This window comes from Triticum aestivum, chromosome 1A (genome assembly GCF_018294505.1).
Source record: "Triticum aestivum cultivar Chinese Spring chromosome 1A, IWGSC CS RefSeq v2.1, whole genome shotgun sequence".
Lineage (NCBI taxonomy): Eukaryota > Viridiplantae > Streptophyta > Magnoliopsida > Poales > Poaceae > Triticum > Triticum aestivum.
This window is the reverse complement of record NC_057794.1, coordinates 551,394,258-551,410,901: the sequence shown is the minus strand read 5'-3', so window position 1 is coordinate 551,410,901 and position 16,644 is coordinate 551,394,258.

The window sequence follows — 16,644 nt, the reverse complement described above, 5'->3', positions numbered from 1 at the left end:
AGTAACATACCGATGACAAAGGGAACAACGTATGTTGTTATGCGGTCTGACCGATAAAGATCTTTGTAGAATATGTAGGAGCCAATATGGGCATCCAGGTCCCGCTATTGGTTATTGACCGGAGACGTGTCTCGGTCATGTCTACATTGTTCTCGAACCCGTAGGGTCTGCACGCTTAAGGTTACGATGACAGTTATATTATGAGTTTATACATTTTGATGTACCGAAGGTTGTTCGGAGTCCCGGATGTGATCACGTACATGACGAGGAGTCTCGAAATGGTCGAGACATAAAGATTGATATATTGGAAGCCTATGTTTGGATATCGGAAGTGTTCCGGGTGAAATCGGGATTTTACCGGAGAACCGGGAAGGTTACCGGAACCCCCCGGGAGCTAAATGGGCCATGATGGGCCTTAGTGGAAAAGAGAAGAGGCAGCCCTACATGGGCTGTGCACCTCCCCCTTCCCCTAGTCCTATTAGGACTAGGAGAGGTGGCTGGCCCCCTCTCTCTCTTTTCCCCCTCCGCGAATCCTATTCCAACTAGGATTTGGGGGGGGGGGGATCCTACTCCTAGAGGGAGTAGGACTCTCCTAGCGCGCCTCCTATGGCCGGCCAGCCTCCCCCCCCTCTAGTCCTTTATATACTGAGGCAGAGGCACCCCAGAAACAGACAAGTTGATCCACGTGATCTATTCCTTAGCCGTGTGCGGTGCCCCCTGCCACCATAGTCCTCGATAATACTGTAGCGGAATTTTTCCACCATCGTAGTGCATCAAGATCGTCACCACGCCGTCGTGCTGACGGAACTCTTCCCCGACACTTTGCTGGATCGGAGTCCGGGGATCGTCATCGAGCTGAACGTGTGCTCGAACTCGGAGGTGCCATAGTTTCGGTGCTTGATCAGTTGGATCATGAAGACGTACGACTACTTCCTCTATGTTGTGTCAGCGCTTTCGCAGTCGGTCTGCGTTGGGTACGTAGACAACACGCTCCCCTCTCGTTGCTATGCATCACATGATCTTGCGTGTGCGTAGGAATTTTTTTGAAATTACTACGAAACCCAACAGTCGTATTAGAGCCAGGTTATTTATGTTGATGTTATATGCACGAGTAGAACACAAGTGAGTTGTGGGCGATATAAGTCATACTGCCTACCAGCATGTCATACTTTGGTTCGGCGGCATTGTTGGACGAGACGACCCGGACCAACCTTACGCGTACGCTTACGCGAGACCGGTTTCCCCGACGTGCTTTGCACATAGGTGGCTTGCGGGCGACTGTCTCTCCAACTTTAGTTGAACCGAGTATGGCTACGCCCGGTCCTTGCGAAGGTTAAAACGGAGTCTATTTGACAAACTATCATTGTGGTTTTGATGCGTAGGTGAGATTGGTTCTTGCTTAAGCCCGTAGCAGCCACGTAAAACTTGCAACAACAAAGTAGAGGACGTCTAACTTGTTTTTGCAGGGCATGTTGTGATGTGATATGGTCAAGACATGATGCTGAATTTTATTGTATGAGATGATCATGTTTTGTAACCGAGTTATCGGCAACTGGCAGGAGCCATATGGTTGTCGCTTTATTGTATGCAATGAAATCGCGATGTAATGCTTTACTTTATTACTAAACGATAGTGATAGTCGTGGAAGCATAAGCTTGGCGAGACGACAACGATGCTACGATGGAGATCAAGGTGTCACGCCGGTGACGATGGTGATCACGACGGTGCTTCGGAGATGGAGATCACAAGCACAAGATGATGATGGCCATATCATATCACTTATATTGATTGCATGTGATGTTTATCCTTTTTATGCATCTTATCTTGCTTTGATTGACGGTAGCATTATAAGATGATCTCTCACTAAATTATCAAGAAGTGTTCTCCCTGAGTATGCACCGTTGCGAAAGTTCTTCGTGCTGAGACACCACGTGATGATCGGGTGTGATAGGTTCTACGTTCAAATACAACGGGTGCAAAACAGTTGCACATGCGGAATACTCAGGTTATACTTGACGAGCCAAGCATATACAGATATGGCCTCGGAACACAGAGACCGAAAGGTCGAGCGTGAATCATATAGTAGATATGATCAACATAATGATGTTCACCATTGAAAACTACTCCATCTCACGTGATGATCGGTTATGGTTTAGTTGATTTGGATCACGTAATCACTTAGAGGATTAGGGGGATGTCTATCTAAGTGGGAGTTCTTTAATTAACTTGATTAACTGAACTTAAATTTATCATGAAACTTAGTACCTGATTAGTATCTTGCTTGTTTATGTTTGATTGTAGATAGATGGCTCGTGCTGTTGTTCCGTTGAATTTTAATGCGTTCCTTGAGAAAGCAAAGTTGAAAGATGATGGTAGCAATTACATGGAATGGGTCCGTAACTTGAGGATTATCCTCATTGCTGCACAGAAGAATTACGTCCTGGAAGCACCGCTGGGTGCCAGGCCTGCTGCAGGAGCAAGGCCGAATGTTATGAACGTCTGGCAGAGCAAAGCTGATGACTACTCGATAGTTCAGTGTGCCATGCTTTACGGCTTAGAATCGGGACTTCAACGACGTTTTGAACGTCATGGAGCATATGAGATGTTTCAGGAGTTAAAGTTAATATTTCAAGCAAATGCCCGGATTGAGAGATATGAAGTCTCCAATAAGTTCTATAGCTGCAAGATGGAGGAGAACAGTTCTGTCAGTGAGCATATACTCAAAATGTCTGAGTATAATAATCACTTGATTCAATTGGGAGTTAATCTTCCAGATGATAGCGTCATTGACAGAATTCTTCAATCACTGCCACCAAGCTACAAGAGCTTCGTGATGAACTATAATATGCAAGGGATGAACAAGACAATTCCCGAGCTCTTCGCGATGCTGAAAGCTGCGGAGGTAGAAATCAAGAAGGGGCATCAGTGTTGATGGTCAACAAGACCACTAGTTTCAAGAAAAAGGGTAAAGGGAAGAAGAAGGGGAACTTCAAAAAGAGCGGCAAGCAAGTTGCTGCTCAAGAGAAGAAACCCAAACCTGGACCTAAGCCTGAAACTGAGTGCTTCTATTGCAAGCAGACTGGTCACTGGAAGCGGAACTGCCCCAAGTATTTGGCGGATAAGAAGGATGGCAAGGTGAACAAAGGTATATGTGATATACATGTTACTGATGTGTACCTTACTAATGCTCGCAGTAGCACCTGGGTATTTGATACTGGTTGTGTTGCTAATATTTGTAACTCGAAACAGGGACTACGAATCAAGCGAAGATTGGTTAAGGACGAGGTGACGATGCGCGTGGGAAACGGTTCCAAAGTCGATGTGATCGCAGTCGGCACGCTGCCTGTACATCTACCTTCGGGATTAGTATTAGACCTAAATAATTGTTATTTGGTGCCAGCGTTAAGCATGAACATTATATCTGGATCTTGTTTGATGCGAGACGGTTATTCATTTAAATCAGAGAATAATGGTTGTTCTATTTATATGAGTAATATCTTTTATGGTCATGCACCCTTGAAGAGTGGTCTATTCTTGTTGGATCTCGATAGTAGTAACACACATATTCATAATGTTGAAGCCAAAAGATGCAGAGTTGATAATGATAGTGCGACTTATTTGTGGCACTGCCGTTTAGGTCATATCGGTGTAAAGCGCATGAAGAAACTCCATTCTGATGGACTTTTGGAACCACTTGATTATGAATCACTTGGTACTTGCGAACCGTGCCTCATAGGCAAGATGACCAAAACGCCGTTCTCCGGTACTATGGAGAGAGCAACAGATTTGTTGGAAATCATACATACAGATGTATGTGGTCCGATGAATATTGAGGCTCGTGGCGGATATCGTTATTTTCTCACCTTCACAGATGATCGTAGAAACATAAGTCTGAAACATTTGAAAAGTTCAAAGAATTTCAGAGTGAAGTTGAAAATCATCGTAACAAGAAAATAAAGTTTCTACGATCTGATCGTGGAGGAGAATATTTGAGTTACGAGTTTGGTGTACATTTGAAAATTGTGGAATAGTTTCGCAACTCACGCCACCCGGAACACCTCAGCGTAATGGTGTGTCCAAACGTCGTAATCGTACTTTACTGGATATGGTGCGATCTATGATGTCTCTTACTGATTTACCGCTATCGTTTTGGGGATACGCTCTAGAGACGGCCGCATTCACGTTAAATAGGGCACCATCAAAATCCGTTGAGACGACGCCTTATGAACTGTGGTTTGGCAAGAAACCAAAGTTGTCGTTTCTGAAAGTTTGGGGCTGCGATGCTTATGTGAAAAAGCTTCAACCTGATAAGCTCGAACCCAAATCAGAGAAATGTGTCTTCATAGGATATCCAAAGGAAACTATTGGATACACCTTCTATCACAGATCCAAAGGCAAGACTTTTGTTGCTAAATTCAGAAACTTTCTGGAGAAAGAGTTTCTCTCGAAAGAAGTGAGTGGGAGGAAAGTAGAACTTGACGAGGTAACTGTACCTGCTCCCTTATTGGAAAGTAGTACATCACAGAAAACTGTTTCTATGACACCTACACCAGTTAGTGAGGAAACTAATGATAATGATCATAAAACTTCAGAACAAGATACTACTGAATCTCGTAGATCAACCAGAGCAAGATCCGCACCAGAGTGGTACGGTAATCCCGTTCTGGAAGTCATGCTACTAGATCATGATGAACCTACGAACTATGAAGAAGCGATGGTGAGCCCAGATTCCGCAAAATGGCTTGAAGCCATGAAATCTGAGATGGGATCCATGTATGAGAACAAAGTATGGACTTTGGTTGACTTGCCCGATGATCGGCAAGCAATTGAGAATAAATGGATCTTCAAGAAGAAGACTGACGCTGACGGTAATATTACTGTCTACAAAGCTCGACTTGTCGCAAAAGGTTTTCGACAAGTTCAAGGGATTGACTACGATGAGACCTTCTCACCCGTAGCGATGCTTAAGTCTGTCCGAATCATGTTAGCAATTACCGCATTTAATGATTATGAAATTTGGCAGATGGGTGTCAAAACTGCATTCCTGAATGGATTTCTGGAAGAAGAGTTGTATATGATGCAACCAGAAGGTTTTGTCGATCCAAAGGGAGCTAACAAAGTGTGCAAGCTCCAGTGATCCATTTATGGACTGGTGCAAGCCTCTCGGAGTTGGAATAAACATTTTGATAGTGTGATCAAAGTATTTGGTTTTATACAGACTTTTGGAGAAGCCTGTATTTACAAGAAAGTGAGTGGGAGCTCTGTAGCATTTCTGATATTATATGTGGATGACATATTGTTAATTGGAAATGATATAGAATTTCTGGATAGCATAAAGGGATACTTGAATAAGAGTTTTTCAATGAAAGACCTCGGTGAAGCTGCTTACATATTAGGCATTAAGATCTATAGAGATAGATCAAGACGCTTAATTGGACTTTCACAAACAACATACCTTGACAAAATTTTGAAGAAGTTCAAAATGGATCAAGCAAAGAAAGGATTCTTGCCTGTGTTACAAGGTGTGAAATTGAGTAAGACTCAATGCCCGACCACTACAGAAGATAGAGAGAATATGAAAGATGTTCCCTATGCATCAGCGATAGGATCTATCATGTATGCAATGCTGTGTACCAGACCTGATGTGTGCCTTGCTATAAGTCTAGTAGGGAGGTACCAAAGTAATCCAGGAGTGGATCACTGGACAGCGGTCAAGAACATCCTGAAATACCTGAAAAGGACTAAGGATATGCTTCTCGTATATGGAGGTGACAAAGAGCTCGTCGTAAAAGGTTATGTTGATGCAAGCTTTGACACTGATCCGGACGATTCTAAATCGCAAACCGGATACATGTTTACATTAAACGGTGGAGCTGTCAGTTGGTGCAGTTCTAAACAAAGCGTCGTAGCGGGATCTACATGTGAAGCGGAGTACATAGCTGCTTCAGAAGCAGCAAACGAAGGAGTCTGGATGAAGGAGTTCATATCCGATCTAGGTGTCATACCTAGTGCATCGGGTCCAATGAAAATCTTTTGTGACAATACTGGTGCAATTGCCTTGGCAAAGGAATCCAGATTTCACAAGAGAACCAAGCACATCAAGAGACGCTTCAATTCCATCCGGGATCTAGTCCAGGTGGGAGACATAGAGATTTGCAAGATACATACGGATCTGAATGTTGCAGACCCATTGACTAAGCCTCTTCCACGAGCAAAACATGATCAGCACCAAGGCTCCATGGGTGTTAGAATCATTACAGTGTAATCTAGATTATTGACTCTAGTGCAAGTGGGAGACTGAAGGAAATATGCCCTAGAGGCAATAATAAAGTTATTATTTATTTCCTTATAATCATGATAAATGTTTATTATTCATGCTAGAATTGTATTAACCGGAAACATAATACATGTGTGAATACATAGACAAACAAAGTGTCACTAGTATGCCTCTACTTGACTAGCTCGTTAATCAAAGATGGTTATGTTTCCTAACCATGAACAATGAGTTGTTATTTGATTAACGGGATCACATCATTAAGAGAATGATCTGATTGACATGACCCATTCCATTAGCTTAGCACCCGATCGTTTAGTATGTTGCTATTGCTTTCTTCATGACTTATATATGTTCCTATGATTATGAGATTATGCAACTCGCGTTTGCCGAAGGAACACTTTGGGTGCTACCAAACGTCACAACGTAACTGGGTGATTATAAAGGAGCATTACAGGTATCTCCAAAGGTAGATGTTGGGTTGGCGTATTTCGGGATTAGGATTTGTCACTCCGATTGTCGGAGAGGTATCTCTGGGCCCTCTCGGTAATGCACATCAATTAAAGCCTTGCAAGCATTGCAACTAAATGAGTTAGTTGCGGGATGATGTATTACAGAACGATTAAAGAGACTTGCCGGTAACGAGATTGAACTAGGTATTGGTATACCAACGATCGAATCTCGGGCAAGTAACATACCGATGACAAAGGGAACAACGTATGTTGTTATGCGGTCTGACCGATAAAGATCTTCGTAGAATATGTAGGAGCCAATATGGGCATCCAGGTCCCGCTATTGGTTATTGACCGGAGACGTGTCTCGGTCATGTCTACATTGTTCTCGAACCCATAGGGTCCGCACGCTTAAGGTTATGATGACATTTATATTATGAGTTTATACATTTTGATGTACCGAAGGTTGTTCGGAGTCCCGGATGTGATCACGGACATGACAAGGAGTCTCGAAATGGTCAAGACATAAAGATTGATATATTGGAAGCCTATGTTTGGATATCGGAAGTGTTCCGGGTGAAATCGGGATTTTACCGGAGTACCGGGAAGGTTACCGGAACCCCCCGGGAGCTAAATGGGCCATGATGGGCCTTAGTGGAAAAGAGAAGAGGCAGCCCTACATGAGCTGTGCGCCTCCCCCTTCCCCTAGTCCTATTAGGATTAGGAGAGGTGGCCGGCCCCCTCTCTCTCTTTTCCCCCTCCGCGAATCCTATTCCAACTAGGATTGGGGGGGGGGGGGGAATCCTACTCCCAGAGGGAGTAGGACTCTCCTGGCGCGCCTCCTATGGCCGGCCAGCCTCCCCCCTCTAGTCCTTTATATACTGAGGCAGAGGCACCCCAGAAACAGACAAGTTGATCCACGTGATCTATTCCTTAGCCGTGTGCGGTGCCCCCTGCCACCATAGTCCTCGATAATACTGTAGCGGAGTTTAGGCGAAGCCCTGCTGCTGTAGTGCATCAAGATCGTCACCACGCCGTCGTGCTGACGGAACTCTTCCCCGACACTTTGCTGGATCGGAGTCCAGGGATCGTCATCGAGCTGAACGTGTGCTCGAACTCGGAGGTGCCGTAGTTTCGGTGCTTGATCGGTTGGATCGTGAAGACGTACGACTACTTCCTCTACGTTGTGTCAGCGCTTCCGCAGTCGGTCTGCGTTGGGTACGTAGACAACACTCTCCCCTCTCGTTGCTATGCATCACATGATCTTGCGTGTGTGTAGGAAATTTTTTGAAATTACTATGAAACCCAATAGCTGCTACCTTGTTTTCCAACTCTGCCTGAGGGAATGCCAACATCCAGTCCGGCGTTGCGACGCACCTTTCCAAACGGACTCTCGTAAACGTGTCACCGGTTACCTTTTTTTCAAAGGTCCAGCTATTTCCAGTATACCCAATGTCCACAAGGATGCATGTATCAATCGCATCTCCAAAGCATCCATCTGGGCCTGGCTGCGCTGACCAACCCCGTCGTGTTCATGTGCATGCAAAACTTCATTGAAGTCACCAATCACTGCCCATGGAAGGATGCTCCGCACTACAATTCCCGTGAGCATATCCCATGTCTTATATCTTTCTGGCACCTGCGCTTCACCATACACAAATGTCACTCTGCTCTTTGTGTCACCAAAATCATCCACTATCACATCGATATGATACTCAGAATAACCAATAACTTCAACTTTTATTATATCGTTCCAAAATATACCAAGACCTCCACTCCTACCAGAACTGCTTACAGCATAGCATTTATTGAAACCTAGCGTATTAGCTAAACTCTCCACTCGGGATCCCTCTATTTGAGTCTCTAAAATACATACTATAGAGGGGGCAAATTGCTTCGTCATATTACGAAGCTCTTGAACTGTCGCGGGTTTGCCAGCCCCACGACAGTTCCACACCAGGAGACTCATTGCGCGTGGCGCGACCCCCCCGGGGAGGCCCGCCAAACGCGCATCATTGTTTATATTTGTAACCACTGTCATCACATTCGATCTCTCCTGCCCTTGAGGTGTCAGCTTGTTCCTCTTGGGTTCATGCTTGGAAGGGCTCTGGGCCACCGGTCTAGCAACAATTGCAAGGAGATCATCCTCTGTACCTGACATCATTTGAGTAACATCCGGGACTAGCGTTGGTGGCTCAGTACCACGACCGGGCCCCCTCTTCCTATTCCCATCTGCTTCCCCTCTTGCGTCAACGATCATGTCTGTCATTTCCATCTGCTCACTCCAATGGTACCTCTCCTGGTAAAGATCCTCAGAGTTATCTTGCTGGTTATGCTGTGATCCACCTTGGCCCGGACCTCGCCCGGAGCGGCCACGGCCTCTGCCTCTGTTCGCCCCCTTGCCTTCACCCGGTCCTCTCCCAGGTCCTCTGAACCATTCAGCTCGCAGGTCCTTGAAAACATGTGCCTTTGGGGGGTGAACTCCATCCCCACATTCCTTAAACAGGTGCCCGAGGTTGCCGCACACGGCACACCAATCTGGTAGTCTCTCATACTTGACCCCAAAGATCGCTCGCTTCTGTTTCACCACCAGAGACACGGCGTTCCTCAGAGGTTTTGTCACGTCAATCCTTACCCGGACCCGAACAAAGTTCCCCTCAAAATCTTGTGATTTGGGCTCCGCATAGATCAACTCACCAACTGTTGCTGACAGTGCCTTGACCTTTGAGAAGAAGCCATCTGGAAAGTCATGGATTTGCATCCATATATCTATCTTCTTCAATTCTATGGAGGAAGGTCTTGTAAATCCGTCGTAATGAGCCAGAACCACTGCCTTCCCCTTGAAGTTCCAGGGCCCTTCTTCCATAACTCTCTCCCAGTCACCTAGGCATGAGAATTGCAGCGTATACAAATTTTCTTCCAGTGGCCTGATCTTTACCTCTTGCGCTAGATCCCAGGCTGCCCTCATGGTTCTGTAGAACCAATACTGGCTGTACGGTTTTGGTGTGTGCACGCGGGCAACGGCCATCCAGCGTGTTGCTTCATCAGGTAGCTCATCATCTTCTACTACCACATCCTGAAGATCATCCTCTTTCAGGCCCAATTCAGCCATCATCGCCTCCAGCTCGGCCGCCGACTGGCCCGTGCTTGAAGTGTTGGGGAACGTTGCAGAAAAACAAAAAAAATTCCTACGGTTTCACCAAGATCCATCTATGAGTTCATCTAGCAACGAGTGATCGGATTGCATCTACATACCTTTGTAGATCATGCTTGGAAGCGTTCAAAGAACGGGGATGAGGAAGGCGTACTCGATGTGATCCAAATCACCGGAGATCCTAGCGCCGAACGGACGGCACCTCCGCGTTCAACACACGTACGGTCAGCGTAACGTCTCCTTCTTCTTGATCCAGCAAGGGGAAGGAGAGGTTGAGGAAGATGGCTCCAACAGCAGCACGACGGCGTGGTGGTGGTGGAGCTGCAGTACTCCGGCAGGGCTTCGCCAAGCTCTATGGAGGAGGAGGATGTGTTGGAGAGGGAGAGGAAGGCACCAAAGGCATGGTCCGAGAGTCCCTCCTTCCCCCACTATATATAGGGAGTCCAAGGGGGGGCGCCGGCCCTAGGAGATCCAATCTCCCTAGGGGGGGTGCGGCCAAGGGAGGAATCCCTCCTCCCCAAGGCACCTAGGAGGTGCCTTCCCCTTTTGGGACTCTTCCCTTCCTTGAACCCTAGGCGCATGGGCCTCTTGGGACTGGTGCCCTTGGCCCATATGGGCCAAGGCGCACCCCCTACAGCCCATGTGCCCCCCCGCGGCAGGTCGCCCCACCCGGTGGACCCCCGGGACCCCTCCGGTGGTCCCGATACAATATCGGTGACCCCGAAACTTGTCCCGATGGTCGAAATAGCACTTCCTATATATAATTCTTTACCTGCGGACCATTCCGAAACTCCTCGTGACGTCCGGGATCTCATCCGGGACTCCGAACAACATTCGGGTTACTGCATATACATATCCCTACAACCCTAGCGTCACCGAACCTTAAGTGTGTAGACCCTACGGGTTCGGGAGACATGTAGACATGACCGAGATTGCTCTCCGGTCAATAACCAACAGCGGGATATGGATACCCATGTTAGCTTCCACATGCTCCTCGATGATCTCATCGGATGAACCACGATGTCGAGGATTCAAGCAACCCCGTATACAATTCCCTTTGTCAATCGGTATGTTACTTGCTCGAGATTCGATCGTCAGTATCCCAATACCTCGTTCAATCTCGTTACCGGCAAGTCACTTTACTCGTACCGTAATGCATGATCCCGTGACCAGACACTTGGTCACTTTGAGCTCATTATGATGATGCATTACTGAGTGGGCCCAGTGATACCTCTCCGTCATACGGAGTGACAAATCCCAATCTTGATCCGTGTTAACCCAACAGACACTTTCGGAGATACCCGTAGTATACCTTTATAGTCACCCAGTTACGTTGTGATGTTTGGTACACCCAAAGCACTCCTACGGTATCCGGGAGTTACACGATCTCATGGTCTAAGGAAAAGATACTTGACATTGGAAAACTCTAGCAAACGAACTATACGATCTTATGCTATGTTTAGGATTGGGTCTTGTTCATCACATCATTCTCCTAATGATGTGATCCCGTTATCAACGACATCCAATGTCTATGGCCAGGAAACCGTAACCATCTATTGATCAACGAGCTAGTCAACTAGAGGCTTACTAGGGACATGGTGTTGTCTATGTATCCACACATGTATCTGAGTTTCCTATCAATACAATTATAGCATGGATAATAAACGATTATCATGAACAAGGAAATATAATAATAATAACTAATTTCTTATTGCCTCTAGGGCATATTTCCAACAGTCTCCCACTTGCACTAGAGTCAATAATCTAGTTCATATCGTCATGTGATTAACACTCACAGGTCACATCGCCATGTGACCAACATCCAAAGAGTTTACTAGTGTCACTAAACTAGTTCACATCATCATGTGATTAAGACTCAATGAGTTCTGGGTTTGATCATGTTTTGCTTGTGAGAGAGGTTTTAGTCAACGGGTCTGCAACATTCAGATCCGTATGTACTTCGCAAATTTCTTATGTCATCTTGTAGATGCAACTACTACGCTACATTTGGAGCTATTCCAAATAACTGTTCTACTATACGAATCCAGTTTACTACTCAGAATAATCTGGATCTGTGTCAAAGTTTGCATCGGCGTAACCCTTTACGACGAACTCTTTTACCACCTCCATAATCGAGAAAATTCCTTAGTCCACTAGTTACTAAGGATAACTTTGACCGCTGTCCTGTGATCCATTCTTAGATCACTCTTGTACCCCTTGACTGACTCATGGCAAGGCACATTTCAGGTGCGGTACACAACATAGCATACTGTAGATCCTATGTCTTAAGCATAGGGGACGACCTTCGTCCTTTCTCTCTATTCTGCCGTGGTCGAGCTTTAAGTCTTAACTTCATACCTTACAACTCAGGCAAGAACTCCTTCTTCGACTGATCCATCTTGAACACCTTCAAGATCATGTCAAGGTATGTGCTCATTTGAAAGCACCATTAAGCGTTTTGATCTATCCTTATAGATCTTGATGCTCAATGTTCAAGTAGCTTAATCCATGCTTTCCATTGAAAAACACTTTCCAAATAACCCTATATGCTTTCCAGAAATTCTACGTCATTTCTGATCAACAACATATATTTATCAGAAATTCTATAGTGCTCCCACTCACTTCTTTGGAAATACAAGTTTCTCATAAACTTTGTATACACCCAAAATCTTTGATCATCTCATCAAAGCATACATTCCAACTCCGAGATGCTTACTCCAGTCCTTAGAAGGATTGCTGGAGCTTTGCATACTTATTAGCATCTTTCAGGATTGACAAAACCTTCCGGTTGTATCACATACAACCTTTCCTCAAGAAAATCGTCGAGGAAACAATGTTTTTGACATCCTATCTGCAAGATTTCATAAATAATGCAGTAATCGCTAATATAATTCCAACAGACTCTTAGCATCGCTACGAGTGAGAAAGTATCACCGTAGTCAACTCCTTGAACTTGTCGGAAACTTCTTAACGACAAGTCGAGCTTTCTTAATGGTGACATTTACCATCATTGTCCGTCTTCCTTTTAAAATCCATCTGCACTCAACAGCCTTACGACCATCGAGCTGTTCTGCCAAAGTCTACACTTTGTTTTCATACCTGGATCCTCTCTCGGATTTTCTGGCCTCGAGCCATTTATTGGAATCCGGGCCCATCATCGCTTCTCCATAGCTCGTAGGTTCATTGTTGTCTAGCAACATGACTTCCAAGACAGGATTACGTACCACTCTGAAGTAGTACGCATCCTTGTCATCCCACGAGGTTTGGTAGTGACTTGATCTAAAGTTTCATGATCACTATCATAAGCTTCCACTTCAATTGGTGTAGGTGCCACAGGAACAACTTCCTGTGCCCTGCCACACACTAGTTGAAGAGACGGTTCAATAACCTCATCAAGTCTCCACCATCCTCCCACTCAATTCTTTCGAGAGAAACTTTTCCTCGAGAAAGGACCCGATTCCAGAAACAATCCCTTATTGCTTTCGGATCTGAGACAGGAGGTATACCCAACTGTTTTGGGTGTCCTATGAAGATGCATTTATCCGCTTTGGGTTCGAGTTTATCAGCCTGAAACCTTTTCACATAAGCGTCGCAGCCCCAAACTTATAAGAAATGACAGCTTAGGTTTCTCTAAACCATAGTTCATACGATGTCATCTCATCGGAATTACGTGGTGCCCTATTTAAGGTGAATGTGGTTGTCTCTAATGCCTAACCCATAAACTATCATGGTAATTCGATAACAGACATCATGGTAAGCATCATATCCAATAGGGTGCAGTTATGATGTTCGGACACACCATCACACCATGGTGTTCCAGGCTGTATTAGTTGTGAAACAATTTCCACAATGTCTTAATTCTGTGCCAAACTCATAATTCAGATATTCATCTCTATGATCATATCATAGATCTTTTATCCTTTTGTCACGACGATCTTTCAACTTCACTCTGAAATTACTTGAACCTTTCAATAATTCAGACTCGTGATTCATCAAGTAAATATACTCAACATCTACTCAAATCATCTGTGAAATAAGAACATAACGATATCCACTACACGCCTCAGCACTCATTGGACTGCACACATAAAAAATGTATTACTTCCAACAAGTTGCTTTCTAGTTCCATTTTACTGAAAACGAGGCTTTCAGTCATCTTGCCCATGTGGTATGATTTGCATGTCTCAAGTGATTCAAAATCAAGTGAGTCCAAACGATCCATCTGTATAGAGTTTCTTCATGCATATCTACCAACAAACATGGTTCGCATGTCTCAATCCTTTCAAAAATGAGTGAGTCCAAAGATCCATCAACATGGAGCTTCTTCATGCGTTTTATACCGATATGACTTAAGTGGCAGTGCCACAAGTAGGTGGTATTATCATTACTATCTTATATCTTTTTGGCATGAACATGTGTATCACTATGATCGAGATTCAATGAACCATTCATTTTAGGTGCAAGACCATTGAAGGTATTATTCAAATAAACAGAGTAACCATTATTCTCCTTAAATGAATAACCGTATTGCGATAGACATAATCCAGTCATGTCTATGCTCAACGCAAACACCAAATAACAATTATTTAGGTTTTAGTACCAATCTCGATGGTAGAGGGAGCGTACGATATTTGATCAACCTTGGAAATACTTCCAACACATATCGTCATCTCACCTTTTAGCTAGTCTCCGTTTATTCCGTAGCCTTTTGTTTCGAGTTTACTAACATTTAGCAACCAAACCGGTATCTAATACCATGGTGCTACTAGGAGTACTAGTAAAGTACACATTAACACAATGTATATCCAATATACTTCTATTGACTTTGCCAGCCTTCTCATCTACCAAGTATCTAGGGTAATTCTGCTCCAGTGGCTGTTCCTCTTATTACAGAAGCACTTAGTCTCGGGTTTGGGTTCAACCTTGGGTTTCTTCACTAGAGCAGTAGCTGAATTGCCGTTTCATGAAGTATCCCTTCTTGCCCTTGCCCTTCTTGAAACTAGTGGTTTCACTAACCATCAACAATTGATGCTTCTTCTTGATTTCTACTTTTGTGGAGTCAAACATCGCGAATATCTCAAGGATCATCATATATGTCCCTGATATATTATAGTTCATCACGAAGCTCTAGCATCTTGGTGGTAATGACTTCGGAGAAACATCACTATCTCATCTGGAAGATCAACTCCCACTCGATTCAAATGATTGTTGTACTCAGACAATCTGAGCACAAGCTCAACAATTGAGCTTTTCTCCCTTAGTTTGCAGGCTAAGAAAATCGTCGGAGGTCTTATACCTCTTGACGTGGGCACGAGCCTGAAATCCCAATTTCAGTCCTTGGAACGTCTCATATGTTCTGCGATGTTTCAAAAACATCTTTGGTGCCTCAATTCTAAACCATTTAGCATTACGCACTGAACTATCATGTAGTCATCAAAACGTGTATGTCAGATGTTCGCAACATCCACAGACGACGTTCGAGGTTCAGCACACTGAGCGGTGCATTAAGGACATAAGCCTTCTACTGTCTGCATAAATGCTACTATCAACTTTCAACTAATTTTTCTCTAGGAACATATCTAAACAGTAGAACTGAAGCGCGAGCTATGACATAATTTGCGAAGACCTTTTGACTATGTTTAGGGTAATTAAGTTCATCTTATGAACTCCCACTCAGATAGACATCCCTCTAGTCATCTAAGTGATTACATGATCCGAGTCAACTAGGCCGTGTCCGATCATCACGTGAGACGGACTAGTCAACATCGGTGAACATCTTCATGTTGATCGTATCTTCTATACGACTCATGCTCGACCTTTCGGTCTCTTGTGTTCTGAGGCCATGTCTGTACATGCTAGGCTCGTCAAGTTAACCTAAGTGTTTCGCATGTGTTCCGAGGCCATGTCTGTACATGCTAGGCTCGTCAACACCCGTTGTATTTGAATATAAGAATCTATCACACCCGATCATCACGTGGTGCTTCGAAACGACGAACTTTCGCAACGGTGCACAGTTAGGGGGAACACCTTCTTGAAATTTTAGTGAGGGATCATCTTATTTACTACCGTCGTTCTAAGCAAATAAGATGTATAAACATGATAAACATCACATGCAATCAAATAGTGACATGATATGGCCAATATTTCATAGCTCCTTTGATCTCCATCTTGGGGCTCCATGATCATCTTGTCACCGGCATGACACCATGATCTCCATCATCATGATCTCCATCATTGTGTCTCCATGAAGTTGCTCGCCAACTATTACTTCTACTACTATGGCTAACGCGTTTAGCAATAAAGTAAAGTAATTTACATGGCGTTTCTCAATGACACGCAGGTCATACAAAAAATAAAGACAACTCCTATGGCTCCTGCCGGTTGTCATACTCATCGACATGTAAGTCGTGATTCCTATTACAATAGCATGAACATCTCATACATTCATCACAACTTTGGCCATATCATATCACAAAGCACTTGCTGCAAAAACAAGTTAGACGTCCTTAATTGTTGTTGCAAGTTTTACGTGGCTGAAATAGGATTCTAGCAAGAACATTTTCTTACCTATGTGAAAGCCACAACGTGATTTGTCAACTTCTATTTACCCTTCATAAGGACCCTTTTCATCGAATCCGCTCCAAGTAAAGTGGGAGAGACAGACACCCGCCAGCCACCTTATGCAACTTGTGCATGTTAGTCGGTGGAACCGGTCTCACATAAGCGTACGTGTAAGGTTGGTCCGGGCCGCTTCATCCCACAAT